General features: G+C 47.1%; 1 long non-coding RNA gene across 1 annotated transcript in view; it reads right to left on the bottom strand.

Moving 5' to 3' along the window:
* The window catches only part of LOC144755229 (uncharacterized), a 207077-nt gene that overhangs the window by 35459 nt on the left and 144621 nt on the right, over positions 1-26997 (bottom strand). Inside the window, exon 2 of the long non-coding RNA XR_013594856.1 lies at positions 18470-18611. This is a non-coding gene — a long non-coding RNA (uncharacterized LOC144755229). The remainder of the gene's footprint in view (positions 1-18469; positions 18612-26997) is intronic.

Below are 26997 nucleotides of genomic sequence, written 5' to 3'. Positions count from 1 at the left end.
CCGATTCTCAGAATCGGCCCGTTTGCGAACGGGAAAAGGCCTTTTGGGATGTATCATCCCAAAAGGGCATCGCAAATTAGAGAATTGCTAAATTTGTGATTTTCTCTTTTGCAATTGCATTTAAGGAATCGCAAATTGTGAATCCTTAAATGCGATGTAGAAAGCACCTACGTTATGCGAATTTGACATAAGAAATCACAAATTACCACCAACTGACAGTTGGTGGTAATTTGCGAATTCTCTGAAACATAACTTTTTTGCTTTTTTTTCAAAGTTCCATGTGGCACACATACATGCCTTTAGGACATGTATGTGCGCCACACGTGCACACATGCTCATTTCAGGGGTGCATCAGGGTGTCCTTATGACACCCTTGGAACCTTGAAATTGCATTCTCAATTTGCAATTCACTAATTGGTAATCGCAAATTGAGAATGTCTTCCCATTCATTCCTCTATGGGCCTCTACGCACATAGGAATGAATGGGAAGGTATTCCTTAATTGCGAATCGCAATTTGCAATCCGCTTTTAATGAATATTAAGGAATCGCAATTATTATTGCGATTCCTACATACATAGCATTTTGCGATTCCTTAATAACAATTTGCTGAAAATCGCTATTAAGGAATCGCAAAAGGGCTTGTTCATACATACATATGCCCCTTACAGAGGTGCGAGTTAAGCCTACCATCCGCACTGCTCCCCCAGACAAAACACTCAGAGCGACTCAACTTCGCCTGATTATTGATTATTGTCAAGTTTGCGAAAAACTGTCATAAATAAATATTGAAATTCCCATCCGCGTGTGGGGCATGTGTTTCTTTAAAATTATATAAACTACAGCCACAAGAATTCCAAGAAGGGGCTGCCTTCATCATTTTAAAATAAAAAGAATACATGTCCCGCGTTTCTGGCCCAGTGGCCCGAGCCTCGTGTTAGAATGATAGTATAGCACCGGTCCAGGACACATAGATAGAGAAAGAGAGAGAGAGGGAGTGACACAGAGAGACAGGGAGAGAGAGAGAGAATGAGAAAGAGAGAGCGAGATAGACAGAGCAAGAAAGACAGAGAAAGAGCGAGAGAGAGAGAGAAAAAGATAAAACGAGAAAGAGAGAGCCAGAGAGGAAGAGTGAGAGAAAGCGATAAAGAGAGGGAGGGAAAGAGAGGGAGAGAAAGAGAGCGAGAAAGCGAGAGTGAGAAAGAGAGAGAGAAAGGGAGAGAGGGAGAAAGAGAGAGGCAGAGAGTGAGTGACAGAGAGAGAGAGCAAGAGAGAGAGAGAGATAATGTCCTCGTTTGGTGGGTCATTCCTGTCTTACTGTTCAAAACAACTGTTGTTAACTTTGGTTTTTATTTGTTTCTTTCCAAAATTCTATCCGACTGAAGATATTCTTATCTCAAAATGCTATTGAAAAGGAGCTGTATGTAAATAGGCGGACATGCGTAGCTGTCGTGAGGCTCTTTTCCTAGCCGTCAGTAGCATACGGGTCTCATCCTTGGCGAGCACTGGCGGCTCCCACTGGTGCCCTTGGTGTCCCAGGGCCTCGCTCACTATCGCCCTTCAGGTTGCTCCATTCCTACTCTCGACTTTGGAATGTAAATGTAAATGTAAATGTTTGTATTTTATATAGCGCACTTCTACCCGGAGGCCTCGTAGCGCTGTATTCATACCGCTGCGGAACCCATCCTGGCTTTCCTGTGAAATGTCCACTCCTGGGCACCCCCAAGGTGAAGCCAGGCATCCACAGCGCTGCTGGGGCCATTGTGGAGATTAAGCAAGCTATTGCCCAGAGTCACAGAGTGGGACCCATGATTAGACTAGGCACCGAGGCGAGAATTATCAGGTCCGGGGAAATTGAGCCCAAGACCCACCGAGGCGGGAATCGAACCCTGGTCCCGGGCCAGACCTCTGCATCAGGGTCTGCCGCTCTAACCATTGAGCCACACTTCTCCACAAGAAAGGAAGAGCCGCGAGGGTGAGCAGTGGAGGCCGCCTGGGGTAAGTATGTGATGGCATTTCTTTGACGTTTCTAATACCTTAATGTATTGTGCAACAATTACGCTCTGCACAAAAACTCTCCAAAATGGAACTGCATGTTCAAGGGGAGCCAAAACTCACACTTGGTAGTAGTAGCAATTAGAACTGCGGAGAATGAGAACTGCACTGATGGTTAGAGATAGACCACACCCACCACCTTCATGCTTTCACCCCACAACCTTTAAAACATACCCACCCAATGCAGGATTTACGTATAGGCTTAATAAGCTATAGCTTGGGGCCCCCACTTTCTTGGGGGCCCCCAAAAAATATTATTAGTCCATTTGCTGCACGTCCGGGATGTCCCATACTCTTCACCCAATTTTTTTAGCGCGTCTTTTCGAAGAACAAAGCGCTACTATTTGCCTAGTGCAGGGCAGGGTCTCCAACTCCAACCGGTCGATCACGAGCTACCGGTAGTAGCTCGCCGCCGACCCTCTGAGAGTAGCTCGCGCTGCTATCTAATTATTGAGACATCATATAAGGCTTTATAATCATTGTATTTTGTAATCCTTCATTGTCTTTCACAGCTATCATCGCCCTTGCCCGCCCTCACACAAACCAGCTGCTCCGATTGGCTGAAGTGAGCTTAGCTGGGGCAGGGCGGGCTGAAGAACGTGATGTACTTCCTCTTAGTCATGCGCCACCTGTCATTTCCGGGCTGGCACCGCGATTTGCAGCCTGAAACAGTACATCGCAGCCTGGAACCGCACTTCGCATTTGTTTTCGATCTGGGCCTCCCGGAGCAGCTGCGAGTTAAGTGGGCCCCTAATCGAGCAGTTGCAGAGTCTGTAAAATCGGGCAGTTATGAAGTAAGTGGGCCTCTAACTCAGCCGTAGCAGCATTGATAAAATCGAAGGAATGCCTGAAAGGCCCCTTGATTTTAACGTTGGCTGCCTCTGCGCTTTAGATCTGCCTTCAGTAATAGAGTGCAGGGGGAGGCAACGTTAAAATTAAAAGTCCTTTAGGTACTGGGCATCCGATGTTAAATGCAAGTTTCTTGCCTGCACTAATCCACTTTCACTGACTTAACCACGCTTTCATTTGCCTTTGCGTAGTAGTCGGTGAAAGCGGCTCAGTGCATGCAAGTACCTTGGATTTTAACATCGGCTGCCATGCGTTAAGGAATAAAGCATGGTGGAAGCAGAGGTTAACACCAAAGGTCCTTACAGCCAGGCACTTTCCATTAACTCAGTGGCCGCCAATGTTAAATCCAAAGTGCTTGCCTGCTCTTATATAGCATATATATTTTTAAAGTTTTTTTTGTCAGTATGATAACAAATTTTAAGTTTAATATATAAACTTACAATTTGTTATTATTAAATATATATTTGAAAGAACTGCACATTAAAAAATACATATTATTTTGTTTTGATTGTATTAAATTAAGTATTAATGTATATGTTAATTGTTTTTTTTCTTCGTTAATTTAATTAATTAAACTAATATTAAAACTTGAGAGGATATTGTTAATTTTCTCGTTGCATGTTTATTTATTATAAAAATATTGCTTGCTGGTAAGTAGTGGTAATATCACAGGAAATTTTCAATGAAAAAAATGTCATGCATTATATTACTTTTAAATTGAGTATGTTTATAGTTATATTAAATATTCTGCCCACAGTTTGCAAGATGTCAACCAGAAGTTATAAAAGTGGAGCTCAAAAGAGGAAAAAGAAGCAGAGAGCTGAAGAAGAGCTTAGCAAGTTAACAAAATTAGATAGTTCTTAACAAAGAAGAAGATAGATATGGGGCCTGATGAACCAAAAGCCTATACCATAGTGAGTCAGTCACGGGATATTCACCCTATTGCTGATACAGAGCCTGGTACATCTAGTTGTATAGTATCTACTTCAACGAATGAAGCAACAAATATTAAGATTTATAAACCAGAGAGTAGTACAACCACAGAAGATTCAGCATCAAAAAACAAATAGAATGATGTTGGGGTATGGGGTGATTTAAGTAAAGATGAGATTTTATACTGGGTAGAAAAAGGTCCGTCAGAATGTCAGCACTCAAATGGCTCATTTGAAAAATCAAAGAAGCTTTTTGCAAGCCAAGACAGATATTGCTCGAAAAGCTTGTTCTATCCCAAACGGGCTAATGGTGAAAAATATTGCAGAGAAAGGTTAGTATATTCGCCAGCAACTGGTCGTGTATACTGTTTCGTGTGTAAACTCTTTTCAAATTCTTCTACACCATTATCATCCGATGGATTTTGTGATTGGCGCAACACCTATTTAGTTAAAAGTCATGAAAACTCTGTAGACCATAGAACAGCTTCGGTAACATATCTTACAAGAAAACGTGGCTCAACAATTGACTGCCAACTAGTAGAACATTTAAATAATAAACGGCAGTACTGGAAAAATGTTCTTGAACGAGTTGTGGCAGTCATAATTAATATGGCAGAGCGTGGTTTACCTTTCAGAGGAGATAAGGAAACATTTGTTTCTCCTCACAATGGCAATTTCCTTGGATTACTCGAACTTATAGCAAAATTTGATCCTTTTCTAGCAAGCCATATAAAAACATTTGGGAATAAAGGATCAGGTGTCACATCTTATCTTTCTAAAACAATATGTGATGAATTTATCCAAATTATGGCACATAAAGTAAGAGACTCAATCTTGGATGATTTAAGAATTGCAGGGTACTTCAGTTTATCTGTAGATTCCACTCCAGACCGGTCCCATATTGATCAGCTCACTGTTATTGTGAGGTATGTTTCACCAGATGATGGGCTCCCTATTGAACGTTTTCTAACTTTCCTAGAGATGTAGAAAATAATTGGGGGCGCTACCAACCAGAATATAAGATCCTTAAGTATTGCCCGGCGGTGTCGCCTCTTGAACCCACAAAGAAGTTAAACTATTGAAGAGGCAGGCGCTGGAGACTGGAAGGCAGGAAACAAGGTTTTTATTCTCTCCGGAGGAGAACACAACGAAACGGACAGAAGGTATCGTTCTGAGGTGCTCTAACTGCATCCCTGAGGCCTGGCCTCTTATACACACGTTTATCTGTTTATTGCATGTAACACATTCTCGTCGATACTTTGATGTACGGAAAGACATCCTCAGAATCCCCCCCTTCCCAGCCCGTTCCCACGCAAGGTTACAGTGGAAGTCCCCGCCCCGTTCACAACAGGTGATGATCATCGCGCAGCTGGATATTCCGCCGATTCACGGAGTGTGTGGGGTTCGATCGGATCTCGTGGGATGGGGGGGGGCTTTGATCATCTTGGGGGTCCTTTGAGGAGGGAAGCTTTCTATTGTACGGGGAGGGGCAAGGGATTGGTATCGGCAGAGCTGGGTGCCGGCCTGGGAACGGGGAAGACAAACGGGCACACAGGGAAAAGGGGTTTGCATCAAAGGGCCGGAGATCATGAGAGGGAAGCAGGGAGGTGTCGCGCTGGGAACAGGATGAGGGCCTGGGGCAGAGCAGCGCCGAAGAGGGGTTTATGACTCAAGGCAGGTGCAAGCAGGGGGTTGCCAGCGAAGCTAGGAGGGAGAGAGAGGCGCGCTGGCTCTCGGCGAGAGCAGGGAAGCCATGGTGCCCAAAATGGCGGCTGTTTTACGCGCACAAAAGGTTTAAGGAGAGCAAGAGGGCGCCGATAATGTTGACGGTTTTAGCCCAACTTTCAACAGTCCCCCCTTTTCAACATATCTAGCCACCTTGCTTTACTCAATGTCAATTTTCATCAAATTCCTTACTTCGGTATCATACAATGCTCTCATATGTTCGCTTCCAATGTCCACAGTTTTGGGAAAAATACAACTCGCACATAAAGAGCACATAGGTGGCAAACATTGAATTCCTAAGCATAGGCCACATATTACAACTACGGGAATCAGGATAATGGTGAGCAGTCTCCAGCCCCAGCTTTTGACGGTGTCCCAGAACCAACCACCAAGCGACCATTCTTCTTGCTCTTGGTGAACTTCCGAAGAGAGTCTGTGAAGATGTTCGATGGCTTTGTACACTGAGGGTGAGTTGTCCGGTATGTATGTACAACAGCTGGACCCAATAATGCGGCATGCTCCTCCACGGTCCGCCAGAACCACATCTAGAACGAGGCGGTTCTGCAGAGCCACCAAACGGACCGCTTGGAGCTCGGCAGTGTTGTTGGCAAAGATGCCCGCTGTGATGTTCATGGTTGTCTCGACTGCCTGAGTCAAATGTCGGATGGCACGGCTGTTTGCCATCGGGCCCCAGAGGGGGACGAGTCCTTTCATAGCATCGAGGAACTGCGCCCCTGTTGAGTCGGCTTGTTCAATGTCTTTGGCTCGTTTTTGCCGGTGGTGATTCGCTGGGGCTACATAAGTCGGAGGAAGGACGAAGGAGATGTAGCAAGTGCCCCCCCAGCCTTTGGGGAGCCAGGTGTAGGCCTTCGTGCCGCAGATGAAATACATGTTTGGGGATGACACAAAGGAAGGTGGATCCGTGGAGTCCAAAGTTCTGGTAAAGCGGCAAGCGCTGCGACCCACCAGCTGTGTCCCAAGTCCTTCTACACACATGTGGCCTGTGACGTTGATGACCGTCAGGGCCACAGTCAGAGTGGCAGCCGTTCGTTTCCGCAGATAGGAGAAGGTGGGTCTGGTTGGATTGTTGAACACCTGCATTTCGATTCGTTCTTTAGCCGGAATGTCCATTTGGTTCGAGTCGCTGGGGGTCAGCGGGCAGAAGTGTGTCTTTGTCTTGTTTCGCCCGGCCCCGTGAGAAGAATGTGCTGCAGTTCTGCTGGAGGTGGCATTGCCCGTATAGCTTTCTTGCAGGAGGATCAGCCAAGCAAGGCAGGAGCCGTGGACAGAGAAGGGTGAAGGGATGAATGGTATTGAATGTCCAGTGGCATGGGGTAGCAACCCACAGATCCAGCAGTTGGTGGTATTGGTGGCAAGATTGTGCTGGTGAAGTAGCTGCACGAAAGAGTTGTTCCAAAACTCCTTTCGTCTCTCTCTTAGTTGAGGAGAGAGCGAAATTAGATAATGTTCCTTCATGGTGGTAGGCTGAGCAGTGGTTAGGAATGTTTCGTGAGCAGGTGCATGTTCTTCCATAATCCAGAGCGTAGTCATGAGGAGAAAACAGAGGAGGATTACGATGAAGAGTGCAATTGTCTTTGAGCTATGGAGTCTGTCTATTCTCGGATTTCTGTAGTGGGTATTTCCTGCTGTCTCCGTCGGCTTCTTATTTGGCGCTTCCATCATCTTCTTATCTGGCGCTTCCATCATCTTCGTCTTCAAGGTGCTCGGTAGTGGGCAGGACCACAGACTTAGTTTTAGCTTCTCTCCAGGTAACCCTTGGTAGTTTGGGTCACCGTTCTGAGATCCCTTAACCTAGTCCGTGGCCTACTTAGCCGAAGCTCCCTCCTTTCGACGCAGGAAATACCCTTCTCGAGATGGCACAGTGGGGTCAGGATGTTTTGAAAGTTCAAGTGTCTCAGTATCAGGGTAGCAGTTCAACGATGGTCGGTCCTGGTTCAGGAGCTCTTCTTGGGTGTTGACGGTGTCTGTCGTGGCCAGGGTTGGAGAGACCTTTTTGCAGTGGTGAGCGTGCAGCCAGTGTTTCTTCCCCTCCACTCGAAGTGCGGTCCGAGTGGTGATCAGCACTTGCCAGGGGCCCGTCCACCGGGGTTCCAAACTCTTTGATCGCTGAAAATTTCGGATCAGCACGAAGTCCCCCGGCTGGATGGCGTGACCCGGACCCCTGGAAGCATCGGGGATGGCCTGCTGCACCTGCTGATGAAGGACAGACAAAGTTTCAGTCAATTTGTACAGATAATCAGACATTAGGACATCCGGAACGTCATGAATGGAAGTTGGTTTCGGGGCAGACCAGACGCTCATGGGTCGACCGAAAACAACTTCATAAGGGGTTAAGTGATGTCGGGTGGGGGTAGAGCGCATCGATAGCAATGCCAATGGGAGGGCGTCTGGCCATTTCAAGCCCGTCGTAGCCACTATTTTGGCCAGTTTAAGCTTTAGTGTGGCATTGTGTCGTTCGACAAGCCCAGCAGATTGAGGGTGGAAGACTGCGTGGAATTTCTGTTTGATACCCAGCCCATTTAAGATGAGCTGGATAACTTGGGCTACAAAGTGGGGGCCATTATCACTCCATAAAACACGACAGAGGCCATAACGGGGGAAAAACTCCTTTAACAGAACCTTTGCAGTGGCCATAGCGGTGTTGTCACGGGTTGGATATGCTTCCACCCACTTGCTAAATGCGCACACCACGACGAGTACATATTTCAGGCCTTGGCATCTGTCTAGCTGGATGTAGTCCATCTGCAGGACTTCAAATGGGTGGTTTGGGACCCCAAATCCCCCCCGGGGTACTACAGTTCCTTTCCCGGGGTTGTGTTGCAGGCATATTAAGCATTGTTGGACCAGGCGTTTGGCGGACTCTGGGATCTTGTCATTGTGCCAAACCCTGGAGACAAGTTCGATCATGGGGGCTGATCCTATGTGGGCAGGGGAGTGTGCCATGGTTAATATGGGAATCAAGTACGAATCAGGTAGCAACCATTTGTTCGTGTCTTTTGTCCGCCAGCAGCCTTCATCGTCTTTCAATCCCACCCGTGTCCATTCAGTCAATTCGTGTTGTGTGCTAGCCGTTTGTATGTCTCTAATTGTGTCCTTGGCGTCAGTCCAGTTTTCTGCTTGTGACCTGGTCACATACATATGTGTTGTCGTTCTATTTTCGGCTGTCGTTCGGGCGGTGATGTCGGCTAGTGCATTTCCCTGTCCAATAATGTCTGTCACTTTCTTGTGTGCCTGGCATTTGATAACGGCAAGTTTGTTGGGGAGGAGGACAGCTTCGATTAAGGCGGAGACTAAATCCCCGTGCAAAATGGGTGTGCCGTGTGAGGTCAAGTATCCCCTCTCCCTCCAGAGGAGCCCAAAATGGTGAACCACCCCGAAGGCATACTGGCTGTCGGTGTAAATGTTCGCTGTGGTTCCTGTTGCCAGGATGCAGGCTCGCGTCAAAGCAATCAGTTCCGCTGCCTGGGCAGATCGTTGGGTGATGCGGGCTGTTTCTACTACAGTTCGAGCCGTGGTGACTGCATAGGCAGCGGAAGTGGTACCATCGGAGAGTTTGATGCAAGAACCGTCCACCCACAACTCCCCGTCGGGGTCAGGGAAAGCTGTGTCTCTGAGATCGACCCTACTCCTGGTCTGTTCGTCCGTAAGAGTCACGCAGTCATGTACGGGGTGCACATTGGGATCGTTCTCTGGCAAGGGTAACAGAGTTGCTGGGTTCAGTGTGGTGCATCTTTTCAGGGTGATATGGGGGGCAAGCAAGGTCAGTTCGTATCCAGTCAGTCGTGCACTCGTCAGATGTTGCGTCTTGGTTTGGTTCAGGAGGGTGTCAACTGCATGGGGTACCAGTACCGTGAGGGAATTCGAGAGTACAATCCCCTCACTCTGTCGGATAGAGACTGCAGCAGCAGCTACAGCTCGAAGGCAGGCAGGCAAGGCTCTGGCGACAGGGTCAAGAGTGGCAGAGAAGTAAGCGCACGGTCGTTGCTTAGGGCCGATGGCCTGGGTCAGGACAGATAAAGCGCACCCCTCCCTTTCGTGAGTGTAAAGGGAGAAGGGCTTTCTGTAATCAGGGGTACCCAGGACAGGGGCTGAGCAAAGGGCATCTCGCAGTTCTGTGAAGGAAGTTTGACACTCAGGAGTCCAAGGGAGTGGGAAAGGGACGTCTTTGTTTAGCAGAGAAAGCAGTGGTTTTACAACGAGGCTGAAGTTTGGTAACCATTGTCGGCAGAAGGAGGTGAGGCCTAATAGGGAGCGAACCTGCTTCTGGGTTTTAGGGACAGGGGTATCTAGAATGGTTTGGATTCGATCAGGGGTGAGTTTTCTTCCATCTTTGGACAAAAGGTGGCCTAGGTAAGTGACCTGGGGTAGGCAGAATTGCAACTTCTTCTTGGAGACCTTGTGGCCATTTTCCGCAAGGAAGTGCAAGAGTTGAATGGTGGCGGTAACCGCTAGAGGGGTGGTGTCGGCTGCCAAAAGGATGTCATCGACATATTGTACCAACACCACCCCGTCGGGTAACTGGACTAGGTCTAGTTGTCTTTTTAGGGCCTGGCTGTAGATGCTAGGGCTTTCCGTGTAGCCCTGAGGCGCTCGGCAAAACCTATATGAGCGGGCTTTTAGGGTAAAGCCGAAGAGATATCGGCTGTCTGGGTGGATGGGGATGGAGAAGAATGCGTTCTTGAGGTCGATGACGGAAAAGGTGGTGGCAGTGGATGGAATCAAGGTCAGGATGGTGGTGATGTCTGAGACCACAGGGTACTGGGGTACCACCACTTTGTTGATCTCTCGGAGGTCGATGATGAAACGGTATGCTTTCTCATCTCCCTCTCCCTGCTTCTTGATAATGGGCAAGATAGGGCTGTTGCAAACGTTGCTAACCACTTCCTCTACCACACCTGCGTCTATCAGTGACTGGATAATCATTACCAATGCCTTCTCGCCCTCTGGCGATATCCGATATTGTGGGAGTTTTGGGAGTGTTGCGTCTGGTCGGACAGTAATGTGCACTGGGTCAATCAACATACGCCCTACGTCCGAATCCGCTTTGGCCCACAGATACGGAGGTAGAGTGTCAAGCAGGGACGCGTCAACGTCGGTGATGGAAAACATGTGTCGGGGGGAACAATGTCTAAGCAGAACGGGGTTGTCGTAAAGAAACACTCGAACTCCATCTTGAGAACACCTAATCGTCGCTCGGAAGTGTTTCAGTAAGTCAAGTCCCATAATGGCGTCAGGGCTGTTGGAGGAAAGCAAGAACGTGGTGTCGGTGGTGTTGTTTTCTACGTCAAAGAGAATCGGGGCAGACAAAGGGTTGGTGGAGGGCGTTCCATCGAAACCTGTCGATGTTATGAGTGAGCCAGACAAGGGTGCCCTTGGAATCAGTCGTTTAGATAACGCACTACGTGTTGCGCCAGTGTCTACCAGAAATGGAGACTTGGTACCCAGGACCTTAGCAGTGACATAAGGGCCCTGCTGGTCAACATAGAGCTCGACTGGATCCCTCCCTCGCCCTTGGCTGTCCTATGCGAAGGTGTGAGTGTCGTCATAGTCAGATTGTTGATATTGGTTCTGCCTGGGTCGATCGAACGTATTTGGTCTGCTTGATCTGTCATTAGTCGCGTCATTTGGGGGCCCTCGTTGTTGTCCCTTAGGTCTCGGTCCGTTTGCTACATCCCTGGGGTCTCTGTTTCTGATCATTTCCAGAAGAACGGGGCACTGGGATTTCCAATGGCCAGTCCCTTTGCAGAAAGCGCACTGGTCTTCTCTAAGGTCTGTGCGTCCGCTGTAGGAAGTCAGAGTGCGGTCCTGGGGGAATGTAGTCTTAGGGACGTTTGTCTGGTAGTTTCCCCGGTATTGGTCTCGTCCTATAGTCACCCCTTGCAGTTTGGCAATCATCACCCTCTCTTTTAAGTCCTTCTTCTTTTTCTCTGTCGCCCTATCGTTTTCATTTTTCTGATGCTCATAATATTGGGCCATTTGGAGAATCGCTGTAGGTTTGGAGGCTGCCCAACTACTCTCGCTGGCCTGTAGTTTCTGGGAGATTTCCGATGATAGGCCCTTAACATAATTCTGGACAAACAGATGGTGTCCGGTTGCAGTGGTCATGTCCTGGCCGCTGTAATCGGAGAACACCGTTTCAAACCGGGAGAAGTATTCCGATACATCCTCCTGGGGTTTTTGGCGACAGGCTGTTACTATCGACCAGTCCACTTTCTTTTCTGGGATTAGGGTTTTTAATTTCTCTACGATTTTATCTGGGAGGTCTAGAATGGATTTCAACGGCTTTTGTCCTGGTCCCCGTTGTTTGTCCAGGTCATCGAGTTGTGACCAGGTATGTCCAAACAGCTCAAGGTGGTCGACTTTCCGGATTTGCTTCCACACATCAGCTGGTAGACATAACCCGAAGAACAAGTCGATGTCAGCCAGGGTCATGATCGTTGAACCCAGGGCTGTACCCAATTCAGTATAGAAGGCAGTGGGGTTTTTACGTAGGTCGGGTAGAGATTTCCGGAATGTCAGTATCTCTTGCCGGTCCCATGGCTGGTAGACCCAGTTGTACACTACCCTTCCCTTCGCATCTTGGTTGTTTGCATCATCGTGAGTCCCTGTACCCCGAGGAGGAACCCAGTAAGGGGCAGCCTCACGTATCGGCATCATGGTGTTAGATTGCTCGGTTGGTGGTTCGGTCACTACGGGGGCTGCGGATTTAGCTCCCGGCCTTTGTTCAGTGAGGTGACGGAAAACCTCAAGCGTACGCGTAAGGAGGTCCGACACATCACACTCGCCCTCATCCCCGATATCGACCTTCCGGTACAGAGTCCTTAGGCTCTCGGGACCTTTGTCTCGATATCGGTCCTCGTATGCATTCAAGACATGATAACACAGTCGTACGGTAAAATGTCGTCTGTGACTCCCTGTATACGAGCTGAACATATCTGTGATGTACTCTTCATCATCCTTCCTTTCTACCAGTGTCCTTGCTATTTTGTCGATCCCCGCTCGCTCATCTTTGTCTAGTCTGTTTGTTCTTGCAGGGCCAGCCCCTCGAGTCTCATGGTCGTCTAACGTTGTTGTGGATGCGGGTTTTAATACAAGGGGTTCGGCTGGCACAGAGGCCATTGGGGCCGACGCTGTGGCGGTACCTTCGTTTGTACCTGGGGGTGGCGCGTGCTGCGCCAAGGGTTGAGAAGGGGCATATGGAGGGGGCATGTAGATGATAGGAGGACCTAACAGCAGGTCCTCATTGGCTTGTCGTTTCGAGGGTAAATCAGGGTAGAGCATGGAGGGGGTTCTAACCGGACACTGGCTTGGCGTTTCCATTTCTAGTTTCTGTTTAGCTTTCTCTCTTTCCTTTATCTCTTTTTCTAGTTTCTGAGCAGCTAGGTGGGCTGCTTTTCGCAGCTCTTTTTCCAACCTACTCTCAGTTTTCTTTTTACGTTGTTCAGTTTCTTTTCGCCACATGCCGAAGCTGTCAAGCATAGTAGGTGTTGTCTTGTTTTTACCCAGGGCAGTTTCTAGCGTTTTTATTTTATCATCATCGAAGGATCCTATCAGGGGCCATTGACTTTCTTGACCCTTTTTTGTATATTTATGCCATAGTCTACTATAGGCTATAGCGGTCAATCCATGCTTCATGAACATGTCCTTATTAGGGGTGCCTTCCAGTGGGGCTGGATGGTCCATCTCTAATAAGCGGTCCGGGCTAAACAGGCTACTAATCAGTGGGGAGAAGACAGACATGACGGCTCGTAACGAGGGACTAAAAAGTCAGCACTGCCTATCTTATCACTAGGTGCAAAGACTGGACAGAATATTTCTATTCTACGTTGTTTGCAGGCAGTGAATACCTCATGGATCAAAAATAACAAAAGACCAATAAATAACAATGGGGAGAATGAGTAGGTCCGCAAAGATCTGCGTTACCTACCCTTTTCACTATCTGCAAAAAGGGTGGTCTCTTCCCTGTTTGCAGACAGGGAATCTCCAGGAAACAATAGTTTTGCGAACAACAGTTCAGTTTCAAGTGATTATTGAGTGGGGGAGAAAAAATAAGCACGGCTGCTGCCCTACCTATCCTCCACTGTTTGCAAAGAGAGAGCCCGTTGTTTCTCCGTTTGCAGACAGTGACTCTCCAAATAAATAAAAAGAGCAATACTAGTATTTTTAAACAAACAAGCAATCAAGCAAATATTTCGCGACTTGTCGTGGTTACACGACCTTACCCGGACCGCATGGACAGTTTCCTGTCTTCCGAATCCAGCGCCCGATCGTCCTCTCTTCTTCGTTATCCTCGCGGCACTCCTGATGGTTCCCAGTCAGGACCGTAGATCACTCGAGAGAGGTCTGTTCGGAACCAGTGAAGTTCGGATGATCGGCTGTCAGACGAGGGTCTATTGGACAGACGCGTTCCCGATCGTTGCAGTCGTTCACTTTGTCGTCAGGACCTCTCCCACTGGATCCATGGGTCGCTGATGGGCCCCACGCTTGGGACGCCAATTGTAGAAAATAATTGGGGGGCGCTACCAACCAGAATATAAGATCCTTAAGTATTGCCCGGCGGTGTCGCCTCTTGAACCCACAAAGAAGTTAAACTATTGAAGAGGCAGGCGCTGGAGACTGGAAGGCAGGAAACAAGGTTTTTATTCTCTCCGGAGGAGAACACAACGAAACGGACAGAAGGTATCGTTCTGAGGTGCTCTAACTGCATCCCTGAGGCCTGGCCTCTTATACACACGTTTATCTGTTTATTGCATGTAACACATTCTCGTCGATACTTTGATGTACGGAAAGACATCCTCAGAATCCCCCCCTTCCCAGCCCGTTCCCACGCAAGGTTACAGTGGAAGTCCCCGCCCCGTTCACAACAGGTGATGATCATCGCGCAGCTGGATATTCCGCCGATTCACGGAGTGTGTGGGGTTCGATCGGATCTCGTGGGATGGGGGGGGGCTTTGATCATCTCGGGGGTCCTTTGAGGAGGGAAGCTTTCTATTGTACGGGGAGGGGCAAGGGATTGGTATCGGCAGAGCTGGGTGCCGGCCTGGGAACGGGGAAGACAAACGGGCACACAGGGAAAAGGGGTTTGCATCAAAGGGCCGGAGATCATGAGAGGGAAGCAGGGAGGTGTCGCGCTGGGAACAGGATGAGGGCCTGGGGCAGAGCAGCGCCGAAGAGGGGTTTATGACTCAAGGCAGGTGCAAGCAGGGGGTTGCCAGCGAAGCTAGGAGGGAGAGAGAGGCGCGCTGGCTCTCGGCGAGAGCAGGGAAGCCATGGTGCCCAAAATGGCGGCTGTTTTACGCGCACAAAAGGTTTAAGGAGAGCAAGAGGGCGCCGATAATGTTGACGGTTTTAGCCCAACTTTCAACAGAGATGGGTAGCCACACAGGGGAAAGTATGGCTAAGATGGTGCACAACTACCTTACAAATGAGTGCAAAATAGATTTTAGTAAGTGTCGAGGCCAGTCATATGATAATGCTGCCAATATGTCTGGCAAATACAAGGGTATGCAAGAAATAATATTGAAGATTAAAAAGTATGCTATGTATATTCCATGTGCTGGTCATTCCCTGAATCTTGTTGGTAGAGGAGCAGTTGACTGTTGTTTAGATGCAGTAAACTTTTTGGGAATTGTTCAAGAAATATATAATTTCTTTTCATCATCTACACATATTTTATTTTATTTATTTAGTTCATTTGTATAGCGCAACAGCTACCCAGCAAAGGGTTTCCCGGCGCTAATGATCCAGTGGTAAGATTGGAGGCAGATTGTTAGATGTTAAACAGCCAGGTCTTTAAAGCTTTCCTGAATTTCATGTAGCTTGGCTCATTCCGTAATGTGTGTGGTAGAGTATTCCAGAGAGTGGGTCCAAGAAACGAAAAGGATTTGCCACCCATGCGTGATAGCCTAATTTTAGGAATTACAAAGTGGTTGGCTGTAGATAGGTGCTGATTTTTATAATTGTTTTGAACGTTGCAAAACACTGCAAAAACCCCACTAGAATTCAAAATAGAAAATGAAAACAAGAAAGCCTAATGATTTAATTTACCAACCAATGGTTTAGTCAGTCTGTTCCACAGGTGCATTCGATAATTATCCATTGTATATATTCTCATATAAGGAATTAGATAACGAAGCGTCAGAGTACTGTGACATGAGACACAGATTTCTAGCCAAATATTCAATTAGAAATTCGAACAGGGACCTTGAGTGAACAGAAAAACATCTACTTTGACAATATGCTATTGGATTGTGAGAGCTATCATCCCCTTTTAAAACAAGTCTGCAATCACTATATCCCATACTGTTGTGCGTTTACTAGAAGTAGCCATAAACATTTAACATACTACTTAACACTTGCCCCTTGTCCAGTCGCTGCAGTGGCAAAGCAGGAACCACAAATCACAACCCCGCAAGCAGGAAATTTCTCGTTTAAAAATACATTCTCTTCCAAGCCCCAAAGATAGATCGGTGTCTCCAGGGTTGGGAAAAGCTGGTTCTGCTCCAGTGAACGAATCATCCTGTGCCCCCTCCGATGCCAATAGCCCCCCTCCCTCCTTTCCGCAGGGTGCCTTCAGTTTTATCTGCCCACTTGAGAAGCTGCCTGTGAGGTTCCCAGCCCGAGACAATAGCGCTTTGCACTCAATGCAGAGAGGCTTTAGAAAGAAGGCGAAGAGCTTTCCAGGCACACTGCACTCCTGGAACAAAACCAGCCGGAGCAAGACGTATCGCCGTGCAACTCACCCAGCAGGCGCTCTCCCACTCCCCACTGTACCCTGCCGCCCGTACAACAGCCACCAGAGCTGCTCGGCGAGACGTGAAACACGGTGCGTCCCCAGCACTCCAACACTTCACACAGTACCGCTTACTTCAGTGCGCCCCGGCCCCTACAACTTTACCCCCCAAATGCAGCCCTTGTTTAGCTGCCGCTGCGCAGACGAAACAAGAAGACAAAACCTGCGTGCCACATGTAAATGTCCGGAGAGAGGGCGGTCTACATTCCCTGCTCCTACCGTAGACAGCTCACGTCGATGAGAGAGGACCCACGGGGGCATTGGTGAGTTCACTCTTCCAGAGTCGCGGTTAGCGCAGCAGACTTCCAGGGCGGTGGCGGAGCAGTTCCAGCGAGGCCGCGCTGGACGTGGAAGGCGGAAGCGGCCGCACGAGGACACAGCGGTCTACATTCCCTGCTCCTACTGTAGACAGCTCACGTCGCGCGGCTTTTAGGTCACGTCACGCCCACACGGTTTCATTTTCCAAAGCGCATGGCAGAGTCGCGCTCGCACACATGCGCGCTCACGAGGTCAAATCCGAGATCCGAGACGGAAAGCGCGTGCACCTCCCCTGTCCCATTTACAAAGTATACTAAAGTATACTAGAGGTCCCTTCGCTACGCTTGACCTAAAAACAAACTCCTAAAGCAGGTTTGTTTTTGGTGATGCCCCTGACACACTGGGCATCTTCTCCAAGTGTGTGGGGTCATTTATTTGTTTTCCTGTTTGTGGCGGAGTACCCTGTCCACCAGAGTCTAAATCCTTATTCTTAAATAAAGTCAGATTAAAAGATCTGTTGTTAGCAGTAAATTCATTTAGCGACCCTCATCACCACTAAGAAGAAGTCACATTAATAATGAGTACATTGAAAGTTTTTTTTGCTTTGCATCCGAACTGGCATTACGCCTACGCGTGCTACATTTGAGAGTGGGCATCACACTGAAACAAGCTGTGGTGTAGCTAGGGGGTGGGGTGGCGGTCCGCCCTGGGCGGCATGAGTTTTTGGGGCGGTGGCATCCCCCAGCTATCACCTGCCGTCTTGGGGCGGCAACAGCAACCCCCCCGCTCCTCAATGCGTTTGCCGTACGGCAGCAAACTGAGAAAATACTCACTAGCGCCCATAGGCCCAGCTACACCACTGCACAAAACTATTTGCAAAGCCAATAGGTTTTACCTGTGTGATATCTATGGACTTTGTAAATGTTCTTTAAAGATGTGCAACATGATTAAAGTAAAAAAGCGCTGTGACGGGGTCAACGCTGGCCGAGCCATAGCGCTTTGCTTTTAAGGTTTGTTTTGTAAACTGGCTTGTTTGAAAATGAGGCATGAGGGTTGGAAAGTTTTATGGTTGCCCTGAGAAAAGAAATGTTGAACAAGAACAGTATTTCACTGCAGGCAGCAAACAGCTTTAGAAGATATTTACAAAGTGGTGTAACATTAGCCTGTGTGCCCCCCACCCCCGGTGCGGGAGGCCCGAGCTCCAATCACCCCCCTCTGGAACTGTGCATGGGCGGCACGCCACTGGCCTGAGAGCTCCTGACTGGGTCCGCGGCCAGCGTTGACATCATCATAACACTATTAAAAAAACGCTATGCCTTGTTGCTCAGCAGCAAGCACTGCTGTGCTATATGTCTTAAAAAACCTTGACAAATTCAATAGATCTTGCATAGGGGAAGCCTATTGGTTTTGGCAATGGTTTTTTTCCCTTAACAAGAGAAACCTGCCTAATAAAAATTTATTAAGTGCACATAAAATGATTAAGTATGAGCTCCTGACTCATGGATGTTTAGTGACTCAAGGGCTGGTCTGTGACAATGAGTTCATGGAAGAGTGGAAAAGGAAACAGAGACTAACTATTCTCATGTTAAGGATATACCTTGCAGTTCCCCCTTTGCATTCTGGTACATATTGTTTTGCCTCACATACTCCACTAGATATGCAAAACATAGAACATGTCTAAAAATCAAAGCTCTCAAATAGAGGAGGAGTAAGGTAAAAAGAGAAGAGATTTGAGATGGAAGGATAAAAGAGGAAGACAGAGAGGGGAGGAAAAGAGAAACAGAGAAATGAGTAATGAAATAGATAAAATCAACAGTCCAAATAAATAATATAACATACCAAAGACACAAACATGAGTGGAGGGTGTTGAGGCCACAAAAGGGGAGAAGGACCAGTTGATCGAAACCTCGCAAACTGGCAGAGAGGAGGGATAACGATCCAAATGGACTAGACAACGATGGGTGAAACAGAGAAACAGCACCTAAAAAGAAAAAACAGGACGATTATAATTATTCAAAACACTGTCTAAACATAAATAAACAGAATAAACAATGTTCGGCAGATTTAAATTGTCAGTTTTGAGATGCTCTTGGGATTTTCATGTTCTCTTCTGTATAGATGTCTAAAAATCGTTGTAGCAAAGCAGGATCTTCATAAGTGGTGGTTTTGTTTTTGTAAGTCACTTTGAAGAGGCATGGATGGATTAAGCCAAATCTAGCATTAACCCCTTTACCACGGCATACAATCCGCCGCAGTGCGGAGGTTTCCGTGCGCGGGCGGGGCCGCGTCGGCCAACAGACGTGCGCCACACTCCGAAGGTAGTGCTCGCGACGGCCGTTGGCCGACACCAGCACGCAACGGGTTAAGATCTCATAAAGCTGGACGCATAGCCAAGGAACTTTTCCTTCTATCTGCTATGGACTTAGCATAGTCTTGAGAGAAAAATAGTTGAGAACCTTGCCAAGAGATACGACATTTGATTTTAACTGCCTATAAAACTTTCAACAAGTCAGTTTATTCCAGAAAGTATTATATTACACCTCTTGATTTGCACGTAGAAGAAGATGTATGTGGGTTGTGACCAAGTCTATGTGCTCTTTGTATATTCAATTGTGGGGAATCAGGTAATTCAAGAATCTGTGGATAAAAAGATTGAAAAAAAGAAATAGTATTAGAGCCCTCTTATCCTTCAGCCAAACCATAAATGCATAGGTTATTGCGTCTGCTGCGATTTTCAAGATTCTCGACTTGTTTTTGAAGTTGAGAAATTTCCATTTTCATAGAGTGGCTTTGTTGAGAGGATGATTGGAGAGATTCCACTTGTCGTGCCATCAAAAACACTTTGTTGTCAATATTAGAACATTTATCATCCAAGTTTTGTATGCGTTTATTAGTTTCCTCCACATAGGGCTTGAGGGCCTGTATCTCTCCCAAGAGTAACTCTATTGATATTGGTGGGGGAGATTTAGCAGTTGAAGGAGTATTCTTTTTAATTTGTTTAGTAGTTGACATCGATGAAGAGGTCGTTGGTTTAGAAGAGTTATTTGTACTTGGCAGAGAAGGGTTGAAGTAGACATAGGATTAAATGAGGATGTAGGAGGCGATACCCCCAAAATAGGAAGAGGCACAACATGCACAAAAAATGGATTTGAAGTTACCACCGTAGGAGCTTTAGAACATAATACAGAGTTAGAAGCAGCACCTCTCATAGATTTAGTTCTCCCCTGTAAGCCAGTAAAAGCGTACTTTCTTTGGAGAAGAATGCGCAAACCGGCTGCAGCCGCGCAATGTTAAGTAGTAGGCTTTAGCAGTCAAAAGCGAATTAAAGTTATTGATACCATCAAAAGTGGTTACATGTTCCCGACGAAAATAAGTGAAGTAAGAGGGACCAAAGAGCACATATATTTTCAATTAGCACAATGTTGCTGTGAGGCTGTTTATATGTTAATTTAAAAAGGAGTTTCCACAACATTCCTGGCTTGCTGGCATACACTTTTCTGAATAAATGTATGGAAGTTCATGAAAAAACTGCTTAAATGTAAAGGAACTTCATGTAGAAAGTCAAGTAATTAGCTGTATCCTTAAAATTAGTGGCATGTTTACAAAAAATTGCAGGAAGCCAGGAAGCAAAATGACAGATGCGAATCCAGTCAGGCCGTGCCGCTGCTTCCGAAACGAGTAGTGCAGTGAAAACTGCTTACCGCGGCATAGGAAATAGATTTCTCCGATCAGCGCGTATTCCCCCACACAGCGTCCATTTTTAAAAAAATTATTTCTTTTTTATTGAATAATAAATACAATACAATGACATTTGACGGCAAATTAGCACAGTGCATTTGTACAGTTGTGATATTGTTGTTACAATAGACCAACACCCCCATTACATTACCTACGGGCGCCACAGCTTTGTGAGCGCCAAAATCTAAAATCTTCTCACTCCTGCGGGAAGGAATTATTAAACGGCGTGCATAGCATCACTCTACTTTTGTTCCATGCCCCCCAAATCTTGGTCCACTTTTGTGGGCATCCTCTCCCTTCATATATCACCCTCTCCGCCTGCATGCACCAATCCATGTCTGTCTCAGAGTCACGAAACCTTAGCCCAGTGACTCCCTTACAGGTTCTTGCTATATTGCGCTTTGTGACCACACATCCGAGGGAGACCCAAGTCCTCTCTCTTGCCGTCAGGTCAGTTGCATCCCATACATTGAGGAGGCACCATCGGGGTGAGACCTCCATTGTCGTCCCACAGACTGCTCACAATTTCGATGTTATTTTCCCCAGTATGTCTGAAGAATCGGGCAATCCCACCACTGGTGTATATACGTCCCCACCTGGCCGCACACCCTATGCCAGAGTGAGGAACTTAGGGTACCCATTTTGACTAACGCTACACTGGTATAATATGCTCTGTGTAGAATCTGAAATTGAATTAATTTAAACCGGGAACTAATTGCCACTTCTCAGGAGGATGCCAGTGCCTCCTGCTACTCTTCATCACTCAAATCACCCACATCTTCTGCCAATTTAGCTCGTATTTTCCCCCACGTGTTAGGTGTATTGCTTAATATCTTCCTGTAAGTCAGAGAAATCGCTTTCTCCTTTAGATAGACGTTGAGGAGTCTCTCCTCCAGGGGCAAAGAGGCCGGGAGATCAGTACTTTTGGGGATTAACCCATGTAGTGCGTTTCGGACTTCATAGTCCGAACCTGACCTGTCCCAGGACACCCCCGCGCTGCACGGCCACCAGCTGTGTGTGTGCCCTCGCCCTCTGCTGCCCGCAGCCTTGCTGGGACTGCTTCTCTTGCTCCCAGACCCGCCGCAGGTTTCCTCGAGCGTGTGTTGTGCCACCTATGTAATTCCTGTGCCTTAACCTTGTTTTTCTTCCTTATTTATCTGCTTTTTTGCCCTTCTGTACTGTGCCACTGCCAGGCATCGCTGCTGTTCTGTCCCCCTGCGCCCACCCCGCTCCCCGCTTCCCGCTGCCGTCCATTAGGCCACGCCCCCTTTTGTTTAGTGCCCTCCCCGCTCCCGCCTCCCAGCTGCTCCTCCCTCCCTCCCACTTGGCCATAAATGGCGACCGCGCGGCGCAGGTGAGTGTGACCTGTCCCAGGACACCCCCGTGCCGCACGGCCACCAGCTGTGTGTGTGCCCTCGCCCTCTGCTGCCCGCAGCCTCGCTGGGACTGCCTCTCTTGCTCCCAGACCCGCCGCAGGTTTCCTCGAGCGTGTGTTGTGCCACCTATGTAATTCCTGTGCCGTAACCTTATTTTTCTTCCTTATATATCTGCTTTTTTGCCCTTCTGTACTGTGCCACTGCCAGGCATCGCTGCTGTTCTGTCCCCCTGCGCCCACCGCGCTCCCCGCTTCCCGCCGCCGTCCATTAGGCCACGCCCCCTTTTGTTTAGTGCCCTCCCCGCTCCCGCCTCCCAGCTGCTCCTCCCTTCCTCCCACTTCGCCATAAATGGCGCCCGCGCGGACGTGCAGCGGTCACGCGCAGCGGCAGCGCCGATTGTGCGCCGAAGGTGCCAAAGGTAAGCCCGTCTGCGCCCGTCCGCGCCTGGACCGCGCCCAGCGCCAGGACCCCTGGCCCCCACCGACGCAAGACGACCCAACAGACCTACGACGCCGCCGCCCTCAACGCACTCAATGCCGGCCGGAACACCGCCTGCTGCCGGGCCACCCCGAAACGCTTCCACGGACCCTTCACCTGCACAGCCTACAAGTTTACCTGCCTCCGAACATGCACCGCGCCCGCCAAGCCAAACCCCAGCAACCATCTCAAGTGCATCCTGCTCAACACCCGCTCCGTCCACAGACACGCCATCGAACTCTGGAACCTGCTCGACACTACATCACCAGACGTCGCCTTCCTCACTGAAACATGGATGAACGCCTCCTCAGCCCCCGACATCGCCATCCCGGATGGATACAAGATCATCGAAGGACCGCGTCAACCAGACGGGAGGAGGCATCGCCATCGTCCACAAGAACACCATCCGCATCACGACCGGCTCCAACGACACCCTCGCCACCGCCGAGCACCTCCACTTCCAGATCCACACCGACCCAAAGACGACCCTCAGAGGAACCCTCCTCTACAGACCCCCGGGACCACGCACACAATTCAGCGAAGACATCACGGACTTCATCAGCCCTCACGCCCTCCCCTCCGCCGACTACATCCTCCTTGGGGACCTCAACTTCCACCTGGAGAACAACAAGAACCGCAACACCATCACCCTGCTGAACGACCTCGCCAATCTTGGACTCAAGCGACTGGTGACCACCCCCACCCACTACGCCGGCCACACGCTTGACCCAGTGCTTAATTTGTAAAATATTAAGTGCAGGTGCTCAAATTTTTTTAGGAGGTCACACCCACTTGTCCAGCCCCGCCCACTTCGTCCAGAGGCTCCACCCACTTCCTTTATTGGTTCCACCCACATCATCATAAAATAAAAATAAAATAAATAAATCATGCCTCAACACATCATAGCCACCTCCTCACATCTTGAGCTCCGCAAAAAGCTGAAGACCTGGCTCTTCACATGACCTCCCACCTACACACCTGCCCAACTGCCTGGATACCCTCTTGGGTGATTAGTGTGCTATACTAATCAATACTGCAACATAACATAATGTAACATATGGGAAGCCTATGACAACAAGTTAAACGTTATCTCAAATTAGAGAATGTGTGCAAATCTTAAAATGCTGCTTTAGGAAAGGGCAATAGAGGACTTGAGGCAGTTGTTCAAACTAAATAGAATGTGCTTATACTGTGCTGTTTAAAAGAAAGGAGGGGATAAAGGAAGGAATACATTAAAGAATGCAGCATCAAATGCAGGGTGGAAGGGGTACTGGAGTGAGGAAATAAATAAGTAATGGATGAAAGAAAGAAGAAATAAGAAAAGAATGAGAAGAGAATAAAGTAAGGGATAGAAGGAGAAAGGAAATCAATGATGTGTGATAGATGAATAGAAAGAAGAAAGGAAAGGAGGAGAAAACACAGAAGCAAGGGTTGGGGATAAGAAAGGAAGAAATTAAAGAAGGGATGAAGGAAGGAGCAGGAAAAAAAGAAAGTACGAAATGAATGGAGGAATAAGGATTAAATGCAGGAAAAGAGTACACCTCTGATTTATTAAATATGCAGTAATTAATTATGTAAAGTTGAGGGGTGACAGGGCTATATCATTATTGGCCTTGGCTAATCAATGCATAGCTGTGCTGCCCAAGACACACAATAGCGATTAAGGACACCATATCACTGACTGCAAAGCTTGGGGGCACACCATTTGTGCATGCACTGTGAAAGCACGTGCCATTGTTAATTTTAAGGACTCGTTCTTTCAGAGTGTATGTGAACATGGCGGCCCCCCCACCTCCTCAAGCTTGATGTATGCGCCACCAAAAGAGATTGTTTCATTAGGCGCCAGGAGGGCTAAAGCATGCGCTGCCAACACGTTCACTTAGAAACTCATTAATTCATCCACTCACATTGACTTGAGTATTGAAAAATACATCACAAATTAACTCCATGTGAAGATAGAAACAATGTCATATTTTTTGATTATGGCTTCCTTTTACAATTTGTCCACTTCAGGCTTGTTTGCACAGGTCTTCCTGTAGTGTATCCTAAACATTCTACATTTTAACAAGCTTGCACCAAATCATGTGCACAACATGAATGACTCTTTAGTCCTCAAGAGGCAAAAGTGGTGGAAGAATGAAAAAGTCATATATGACTCTTTCAATTTAGCTCCCAAATGATAAATCTTTTTTCAAAACAGTTAACCCTTTCCATCTCATAATAAGCCAATTACATACAGTGTAGTGGGTGTATGGCATTTTAACATAAGTGGATTTAATTAAGGAGACTGACAATGGTGTCTGGACAATGGTTTCTGCTGCATACTATTGCTCATTTTGCTTTTGGACACTTTAATCAACCAGCAAAATAAATCTACAGAGGATTTGATAGCATCAGGCTATCAAACCCAAACTATGTGACTCAAGCGCAGCTTCTGGCAATCATTGGTCGGATTTCACATGGCAATAAATCTGAAGCGCAGGCCCTCAGCATGAAAACATGAGATTAATAATGTGCCTTAATGCCGGATATGTATTTATTTTTTGTGCGGCTCTTGTTGCTTTTACTGTATTGTATTGTAATTGCATTTATATAGCGCTTACTACCCCTGACGAGGCATGAAAGTGCTTTTTCGGGGAGAAGCACGCTACTCCGGGACCCATAAAGATTTAGTGTTGAGTTAGTATAGTTAAATATTAAAGTAATTTGAGTGGTGGTTAGGTTAGTCTGTTATTTGGATTCCGAAGGATAGCAGAGGAATATAAGAGGGAAACAGGTTAGCATTTACATAGCACTTGTTACCCCTGATGGGGTGTTAAAGCACTTTTTTCGGCGAGTAGCACTCTACTCGGAACCCATAAGGATTAGTAATGAATTAGCATGGTGAAATATGAAAGTAATTTGAGTGGTGGATATTAATCAGTTACTTGGATTGAGAAGGATAGCGGAGGGATAGAAGAGGGGAAAAGTTTGCATTTATATAGCACTGGTTACCCCTGATGGGATGTTCAAGCGTTTTTTGTTTTTTTGGCAAGAACCTACTCCGGAGTTTTCATCTCGAAAAGGTACGTACATCAACACTCTTTCCCGGAGGTGCCACAAAGAGTTTAGTCAAATGGAATCCTAAACCGCATATCAGCATTAAAGGTATGAGCAAGCCTTATCTCTCATGGCCAGTATACAAAAGAGCTATGGTCTTCCAATACACCTGCAACCATTTCCTTTGTCTTGCTAGATTCAACTTTAGACAACTGCAGTTCATTCAATCAAGAATGGGCAACATGCATGGCAACGAAATTGATAGACAAGAAGTATTTCTCAATTTAACCAGAAGAAAACATATTGGTAACCACCACACATGTGGAAAATGTGTCACAGTACAGGAGAGACCTTTCCTGTAATGTGCGCTTGAAAGTGGAGGCAGCGCAGCAAACTGAAATGTAAGGAAAACAAAATGGCTCACGATAAACAATACTTGCATAGCCCTACCTCTAACATGGCGCAGGAGTAAGGCATGGGCATTCTTAAATGAGGCCGATAGACCAGAAAGAACTAAAGCGGACATGGGCAACATTCAGAAGTGTCAGAACTGTCACTAGGCCAGATTCAGCTACTCAATGTGAAAGAAGCCCAGAAAAGCATTCGCCTCAAAATCCCTTACATTTTAAACTTATTGGAAATGTACTTTGCTGTCCAAACTGTTCAGAATGTCAGCACAGGGTTCGGAACAGGGCTTCTGTAGTAATAAACCTACCTAGAAGCAATGTTATTGAAATAAGATAAAAAATGTTGTGATTAGCTGCAGGAAGCTAGAATAGCCATCAATTTTGAAAGCAGAATGGCCTTGCATGCATTTTGCTCTTTCTCCTGTCTTTGAATAGGACTGAATTACTATGTTTGCTTAATTGTTAAAACAGAATGTTAACAATAATGTATACAAAAACACACAGGAAAGGGCTTCATGGCACACCCTCTTCTGCCACAGTGCACTCAGACTGGAGATGCAGGAAAATCTTAGGTCTCACTTAAGACAACTGTGCACAACAAAGCACCAGGATCTTCAGCAAAACTGGGAAGAATAGCTTTTTAGGACGTGCAGCATTCATTCTAGGAGATATTACAATGTTCCACACTGACGTTTACGCGTGAACCTATCAGAGTTCAGATAAATAGGTTATCTGCTTCAAAGAGCTCTTTCTGCGAGTAGTTGTCTCATGTTACTCAGCAGGACGCGATTCAGGATGGTTGACAAATCTTGCACCCAAGTTTCATCGCAAGAAGCGCCAACAATGATTTTGGTCAGGTCATTTTGGAAAGCACTTCTCTAATGCTGATTTATCACTTTTCTGTTCTTTGCTGTATTTGGGTGTCAAACTGGTGCATAGGTGAAACCTTTTCCCAGACAGCGTCAACGTGCAAAAATGACAAAATAATTAGGTAATACTCTCCCTTCCCCGGCCCTCACAGGTGAGTTGCCAGCCACGCTTTACAACCATGGTTGACTGATACTGATACAAATGCCAAACACACTTAGGCACAGCGTGAGGTGCACCAAGTACACGTCCATGTGCACGAATGTATTCATAAACTGACACTTTAAAAACTTTCACTTACAAGAAGCGACTCAAAGTATGTGTAACCGAAGCAAACAATCTATTTTAAAACATTACACTGCTAAACTACTGAAGGCCCAAACGACTAGATTACACTAAGCAGGAAATAAGCGGCCCAACTAAATCGCAATGAGGCTGTCAGGGAAAAATATCAGGAATGCAT

The sequence above is a fragment of the Lissotriton helveticus genome, chromosome 5_1, assembly GCF_964261635.1.
Source record: "Lissotriton helveticus chromosome 5_1, aLisHel1.1, whole genome shotgun sequence".
Classification (NCBI taxonomy): Eukaryota; Metazoa; Chordata; class Amphibia; order Caudata; family Salamandridae; genus Lissotriton; species Lissotriton helveticus.
Note: the sequence above shows the minus strand (reverse complement) of the source record. Positions and strands in the feature narration are given on the sequence as shown.